Below are 8,513 nucleotides of genomic sequence, written 5' to 3' on the forward strand. Positions count from 1 at the left end.
CAGGGATTTTTGGTCAGGTATTTTCAAATTCATTCTTTCTTGGAGATTCCCCCCCACACACACACACTTTTTCGAACACCTTTTATTTAATTTCAGTGACTAATTCACATTTTAGAGAAAAGAATATTCAGTGCTGTAAATTTTCAGTGAGGTTTATAGCATTTCTGAGATTTCCCAGAACTTCTACAACAAAATTATCGGAGAGCAAATTTGGTATCTCTGGTAAGTCAAAGGATTGAGATAAATGGAAGACAATCCTTTAAAAAAGTGGCCAGTTACATTAACAAACATGGAGAAATAAAAAGGGAGAGAAAACAATTAAAATGCTCATCCTCTCAGTCTTTCTGTGCTTTATTTTGAATGGGTATTTGGAAATGTAACTGAATCCCTGCAGTGGATAAACCAACTGTTTTTTTCATGAGCTCTGTGTTCTATGACACAAACATGTAAATCTCCCTCAATATCATAATTTGTATTCAGTTGTGTACCAAAAAGTTGATTGCAGTGTGTGATGAATCAATTCCCATGCTGAGATAAGCTATAGAAAGGGAAGTTGAAGTTTGAATTTCATGATTTACTGATGCAAAGCAGCAGATTAGGAGTAAGAGCTAGATTTTAACCCCTGAGTTCTAAAGAAACACTGCATTTGGAATGTCAGATTAAGTCTTTTTCACTTGGCTATCACTTAGCCAAAAAATTAGGGAAAATTTTGAATTTATTTTTTTAAGCTCTGTATGGTTTTCCCAAGCAGGAATATATGTTGATTTTAAAAAAATTAAAGCAGTTTGCTATACCTTCAGGCTTCTAGAACAGTGTGATGTTTAAGAATGTCTCACATTTATTTCTGTTCTGGGTTTCATTGTGGAACACAGAGCTACTCATATGTGAGAGACATAGAATACAATCCTATCCAGGACACCTGCCATTAGTGCAAAGTCCTTCTAGGAAGGTGTAACCAGCTGTGGTGACAGCTTAAGCTCTATTTGTATTCTAATCATATCTTCAACAAAGATGGAAATGTAAAGGATTGCTCCAAAGAAAATCTTAAGGTACCTAGTTTTGTGTAATTAAAATAACATTCTGAACTCTTTAGCATTAAACTGAAATGACTGGATGACTTAGGACATCTGTCTATCTATCTATCTATGAAATGCAATTTGCATTGAATTGCCTAGGCAGTTCTGAGCTAGCACTTGACTAGGGCATGGCTACTGCACTGACATAATTCTTTTCATAGTGGGGCAACATACAGAGACCATTTGATTAACTTTCTATTCATCAAGCCATCTTCTGCCTTGAACGTAAATAATTCAAAATTTCCACTTCAGCATAATTTTCCCCCCATAATTTCCTTCCATTGGTGCAGCAAAGACCCTGCAGTGTGCCACTATCTGCACAATGTGGGTACCAAGCAGGTTAGGGCGCCGCAAGCTTACAGCCAAGGAGTTCTGGTTCCTTGGCAGGGTGACACTCACTCTCCAGGCCAAGGCCATATAGAATGCACCTTTGGGAGAGCTCCTGCTGTGGTGAAGCAGCACTGGGAGGGTGGGAAGCAGCTGCAGGCAGAGCTGCTGGCCAGCCTGCCTGCTGGAGGGACAGGGCCAGGGCAGCACAGAGCCAGGGTGGGGAAAAGCGGCAGAATCTCTGCAGCACGGTTCTTGCCAGGTTAGGGAATGTGTAACGGAGCAGCTGTTGGATATGCAGTGACAGCTACCACGACCACCATGGCTTTGCTGGCTGACAGCATGTCTCCCAAAGGGGGGTAAAGCATGGGCTACTCTAATCAGATGTTCATTCGGAGAAAAATGAACTTTCTGTCATTCAAGTCCTTGCGGGTACTGCAAAGAGAACAAAAGAATACAGTCATAAAAAAAAAAATCACTGGCTACTGACCTGCCTGTCAATAAGCATTAAAGAAATGTGATGCTACTGCTGAGAAACTACCAAATTTGTTTTAAAGAGCAATGCTAATGTCAAAGTCAGAATTGGTGTTGATCTGTAACAATCATGTTGAAATCAAGAGATACTTTTGGTTTTATTGTAAAGGAAAAATCCTCCACAAAAGATACTTGCATTAGCAAGGGAGAAAATTTGCAGTTGAATTAGGGAGAGACTAGAGGAGGGAAAAAGGTAATTTTTCATTCCACTGAGTTTGGATATTCTTGCAGTTCACAACAGCAATAAGCCATTTGAAATTGGCAGTTAACTCTGGGAAAGGATGAGTCTATTGTCAGAATAGTTGTGTTTTTTTAAAGAAGTGTGTTCACTACTGACTCAGGGAGGAGCTGGAGTCTGCAGTGAAGGGAGAGCAGCAAGTGCTAGCATACTTAAAACTCTTTGGAGTTGGAAGCTTTGCTACCATAAAGGAGCCATTTTTTTAGGAAGGATCTGCAAGGCCTTCAGAAGAAGATGTGCATATACCAGTTCTGTTTCTGCATAATTAAATTCTTAACCTGTTTCAGAAAAGAAAAAGAGCTTTGAGGTCTCACTTCATCTTTTACTGTGTTTGATGTACATCAGAAATACCCTCCTAGCTTTTCACACACTTCTAGTCAGAAGACTACTGTAATTCTGTAAGTAGTGTGCTGTTCTGACTAGGTGGTTTTGTTTTAACCTCTTCTTAACACCTTTTCATTCAGTTTCTCTCTCCTCTGTCATTTATTCCAGACCACTTCTGACTTCTGCAGTATGAAAAAACCCAACTAGTAATGTAAATAAGTCTGAATCATACTTGTTTAAAACAAGTGGTGTTTTTTTTTCATTTCTGTCCATTTTATCATTATGTTTGAGGCTTCTTCATTTTTCTTGTGTATTGGTGGTTAGCTGGAAGGACATATAGACATTAAGACCTTTGGGAGAGATTTTTCCTGCTTTTCAGTTGAAAGCAGGTCACTGCTCTTATTGATTTCTGGACTACCAGATATTGTATGTGTCAATGTCAAGTTTTAGGTCTCCTCTTGTGATGGCAATAATGATGAAGAATTCAGTATTTGGGTTTTATGGGGGCACACCTAGGTCATTTTACCGTTAAAATTATCAGAGGACCAGAAATACTCTCTTGTTTTCAACTAACAAATCTCCAGATTGTTCAAGTACATTTACAAAGGTGATTTGCATAATTTCTTTGTGTGCTGGTGTATACTTCTTTTGTATGTCCAGAAAAAACTTAACAAAGCACTTATTTTCATTCTCTTATTATTTCATAAGAGTTAGTCTTGTTCCTGGAATGTTAATATGGGTGTTATCTGTTTTACAGAAAAAAAATTGAGATTGAGAGAGGGTGAGTTATGATGCAATTGAGTAATTGATGATGAATTATGATAAAAATGTCCATGGGAAATATGAAAAACTACTAAGATGTGTAGGAATTAAATGGTGTTTAAGATTTGTAAAATCTGTCTGAAATATAGGAAACTTAAAAGAATATTGCTAAATGTTTAGCTAGAAATTTATAATTTTCTCTCCAGCTCTTATTGTAAATGTTAAAAGTAATTTTGACCCACATTTGAAAGGAAAGTTCTTGTATTTTTCATATTAAAATGTTAATATGTTTGTTATTTTAATATTAACTGGAAAATTTCTTGATAAAGCTTATAAAACTCAATTTTATTTTGGCTGGGAAAACTATCTTTTCCCTTTCAAGCAGCGCTCAATATTCTGCAACATCCAGAAATGCAGACCAGCAGCAATCTCTTTGAGGAGAAATTCTCAGGAGATTCAGATCCCTTTTACATGCAAAAACCTAGAATGCAGAAATACAAACCACAAAATAAATTGGGTGTGTTTATTTCTGAGAGCTGTTTTTTTTATTTCCCCTCCTCACTTTCCCTGTCTGGAGACTGCAGCAGAAACCACATGACCAAATAGATGCCTTTCAAATAAGTTTTTAAATTAACCTGCTCTTCTTGAAAACAGATACAAAACTAAGAACACCTTAAGCAACCCCAAATGTTTCCAAACATGCACATGGATTTAATGGGATAGACGTGTACTATTTCTTCTAAGCATAAATTAGTATACTGCAAAAGTGAAAAGTAAACTTGTATTTATAAATTAAAAGGAAATCCTTGTAAGCAGTCTAGGAAATGGTCATTCAGCTGTCAATGTTGAATGAAGTTTGCACATGAAGTGCAGTGTGTTGAACTTCTAGTCTGAAGTTCACGCAGAAGAGAAACTTCTTCAACAATTTCATTCAGGTATGGAGATAGAAATGGACACTTTTTTTTTGACTTTCTGAGCTTGGCTTTGACTTGGCTTGTTTTGTACTATAGGAGAAAACTTGTCCCTTATCAGTTTACCTTGGCCCAGAGTTCACTTTCTCCTGTAGAAATGGAATAAAGTTACCATTCAGGTACTCTGTAAGCCATCTTTATGTGGTTGCATTGATTCTTTCATTGTGTTAAGGCACCTTTCTGGACTGCTTGGGAAGGAGCTGTGTCAGCATCATTGCTTTAGAAAGTGCAGCAGCAGGGTAAACTCTGCCTATCTTTAGTAACTGTCTTTATGTTCTTTCATTCCCTCAAGCCGACTTTTTTTGCCTCCTGACTGTGACCAACACTATCCAGTGGTCTGCTCTTCACAATCACAGGCTTGAAAAGTGTCCCTACACACTCACTGTGTGCAGCTGTACTCAAGCAAATGGCTTAAGGGCAGATACAATTATTTCAGAGTTTTCTGAAAATCTGAATTTGAACATTCTGGGAACTTTTTGTCATTGTTGGCTTTTTTACTATATTGCTTTTTAACAATAGCTGGCTTTTTAAATGTTGTCTTTCTGATGGAACTGTTGCATATTTGCCAAGGGATTGTCCTTCATCAGCAGGAAATAAAAAATGGCCCTATGAATATGTGTTCTCTGATCTTAATATTGTGTATGTAGAAGACATGAGGGAAACAGAGGAGGCAGGTTCAGCAAGGAACAAAGAGCATTAAATGACTTACAAGTTCACCAAGATATCACACAGCTCTTAAGATAACTACTACCAGTCTTGTTGAAGAAATTACATGAACCCTATATCCCAGCAGTGATTACAGTGGCCAGACAGCTCTGTTTTTTGATGTGGGAGTACAAATTCTTCCACCAATCCTATTCCAGCAATACAATGTATTAGGACTTCTACTCAGCTGGAGGGGAGAACAAAGACAATTACTGTCTTGATCCATGAACTGGCATTCAGATGTTTTTATACAGTTATATGTATTCTGGAAGTTTTCCTGTTTATTGCTGTGGTGTCCTAATGTATGAAAGTGTGTTTTGTAAAAAACCCTTATGAACCCCAAAATCTAGTCTCCCTAAATATGTAAAATTTACCAGCAGTTAATCAAAACTCTAGAACATGTCTTTGCAATGGTATTTATGAAGATGTCAAAACTAGGTATTAAGTGATGCATTGCTTGATTATGGTATGTTGTCAGTGCTTTTAAGATCTTTCCTTCACAGGTCGTCACCTCAGTGTGCTCTGCTACAGTGACTGGTGGCACTTCATTTTCCCTGACAATGTGTCCCTCTCTCCTCCTGTAGCTTCATAGATGCTCTCAACCCAGCAGGAGTATTTGTTCTGACTGCTATGTCAGTCCACCAAACAAATATGCAATATGAAGTTACAGAATACAGAGAAGGGATTTCAGGACTTTCTACTTTCCTGAGAGGGGAGCTAGTAACACACAGTGCTTTGGGAAAACATTCCAGGAGACAGTGAACTGAGGAATAAGGGACCCTCAAGCTAAGTAGTCCCATAAAGTTCTGGTTTTTGCTTTCAAGCCTCTTCATGTCAATGGGAATGTGCTTGGTGGTATTGGTGAGCAGCGTGAACATTTCATGCACTCCAGCGAATTTGTGGCAGTTTGTCACCATAAATGCATGGATAATGTTTTCTCATTTAACCTTTTTTTGGTGATAGTTTCAGTTTGACTCATTATTGCTCACAAAAAGACTTACAGTAATAGAAACCTGCAGAGTTATAAGAGATGTTATGCAATCTCATCAGTCATTTTGTGTTTGCAATGTATGCTATAACTTTTTTAATAATTTGAATTCTTTATACATATGTTGCCAAAAGTTTCATATCAAATTTTAAATATAAATCGTTACAAAAACCCAGTAAGTTTCTTGAAGCTGACTGGAAAAGCTTATGGGAAAAGCTTTTGTCAAGAGGGTACCTTGGGACATATTTTATGGGCTTGTCCAGGGGCAGCATGTTTCTGGAAAAAAGATAATTAAAGTTATTAGGCAAATTGAAAGACAGGCAATTTCTTTTTAGTAGTAGCAGAGGAAAAAAAAATCCATATCTATTGAAAGGTGGTTCAGTTTTACTAAGTTTTGCTTTTAATTGTATGAAACATTTTGAGACTGTGTTGCCTCAAGATAAAAATGGAGGCTGAGAGTTTTTTCTTTGATGCAGGAGGAAAGAGGCAGAGACAGAGGAAGAAAAGAAAAGTGAAGACTTTGGCAGAAAATATTTGGCATCATAAAACTGGTAATATGTGAACCCTCTTGTCTGAAAAAGCACACAATATTTTCATATATTTCCCATTTCAAATGAGTAATGAGTGTGATTTTTTATGTTTCTTTTTATGTCTGGTCTTATTTTTTGACATTATCATTGTGCTAACAAAACTTTGGAAAGTAAATACAGTGACAATAATGGTTCTGTGAGGCTTGATGAGATTATTTAAGATCTCTGTCCTTTGGATAAGATCATTTAATGTCTCATTTTTTGAATATTTGCCTGCTTTCCTAAAACACTAAATTGCCTGTGTCAAATTCTGGTCTTCAGGGCAGCAGTAGTGCCCTGCTTTGGGAGCACCGATTAGTTGTGCGATAGGGAACAGAATTAATTCATTGCCCTGTGTTTGCGTGCTGTTGTCTGTTGCTGTTCATTTGTATTCTCCATGATTTGTTTGGCAGCACATTAAGGAGAAGTCTTATTTAGTGGCTCATTTTAAAGAACAATGTACTTGAGTTTGTTGAGGAAATAACTACTGCTTTAAATTTGAAGATCTTGACTGCCCCAAGTCCCCCAACAGTTGGTTGCCTTACACACTAATGCCTGGTGGAAGAAGAATCTGTGCTACAGATAGTTGCCACATCAGAAATAATTCAAAACTGCAAGAAGGAGAAAAATAAAAAATAACTGAAGCTCCAGACAAATTGGCAGGCTGGGTTGTGTAAATAAAATGGTCAGCTAATTGTATTCCCTGGTGAATCCAGTCCAAATGGACCAGACGGGTTGAGTGCATAATAGAACACATGCACCACAGTTTGAAAATCTCTGGGAATACTGAGCTGTCTTGTGCCACCCCTGATGGAGCTGAAATTGTAGTGAACAGAATGCTGGAACCATGTTGTATTATCAGAGGACGTGGAACCACTTATTTGAACTAAACACTTAGTGCTGTCATGCTGGTGTGACAGAAAATGGCACTAAAGCACAGCTGAGTGGCTATTTTTGTCTGGATAAATACTCCAGTTTGTCAAGCTCTGTCTTCTGGTCTGCTAAAGCACAAAGGTAGAGTTCAAAAGACATTAACAACTTTATGTTATGTTAGCTTAGGAAGAAGAATCACCTCATTCCTTTTCTTTTCTGTGTGCAATTCCAAATGTCAAGTAAATTAAAGAAGTGGGTCTCAGGTGAATCAAAGAGGATGCTTAAGCCTATGCTTCATTTTGTATTTCCACAAAAGTAAACTTTGTGTAAATTTACCTCTTTCTTTATTTCACTTCATCAAGTTTTGGTGTTGCTGCTGGGGGATGTATTCTCCAGTTAAAAAGCACTCCTTGTAAGAGATGAGCTTCACTAAATAAGTATGATTGTAACTCCCACTTTTACAATTATCCTTACTGTGCTGGAGCACTTCAGATATTTGCTTTTGTGTCCTAAAACCAACAGCAAAATATAACAAAAAAATAGAGATTACAGATATAAAAATTAGACTCTTACTGTCTGATCAACCAGGCTTGGGGTGCAAGTGGGAGTCCAGGATTTCCATTCTTGAACTAAGTCTACATTTAATACTTGCTTAATAATTCAGAGGTGGGGAGAATTTTTGTCATTAAACTTGGCTAAAGCTGGGGTTCAGGTAGATGAGAGGGAAATCATAAATTTAGGGCCTATGATTTCTCTGAAGCATTTTCTGCAAATGTGGACCATTGTCTTAAGACATGTTCATGGCACCTTGCAGCTGGGGAATACTCTGTGGCAAACAGAACAGCATCAGTGTGAGGTGTTTCCTGTTGGGGTGAAGAGCCAATAAAGATCAGAGAGAGGGTAAAGAAGTATTTCAGGCATATCCCACGGCACTCCAGGGGCAGAGCTGTCAGGATACAAAACTTCAGAGGAAACCTCAGTATATCGGCTACACGTATGGAAGGACTGTGCTGCTGTGCAGCAAATCTCTTGGCTTTCTGTCAGAACTGCTCAAGTGGAAATTTTTTATTTGATCAATACCCAAAATTGTGATTTTATGTTGAGTTAGTACATAGAACTTAGAGAAAGGACATAATAATACTGTCT

The sequence above is a fragment of the Fringilla coelebs genome (genome assembly GCF_963513975.1).
Source record: "Fringilla coelebs genome assembly, chromosome: 1".
In the NCBI taxonomy this organism is placed as follows: domain Eukaryota; kingdom Metazoa; phylum Chordata; class Aves; order Passeriformes; family Fringillidae; genus Fringilla; species Fringilla coelebs.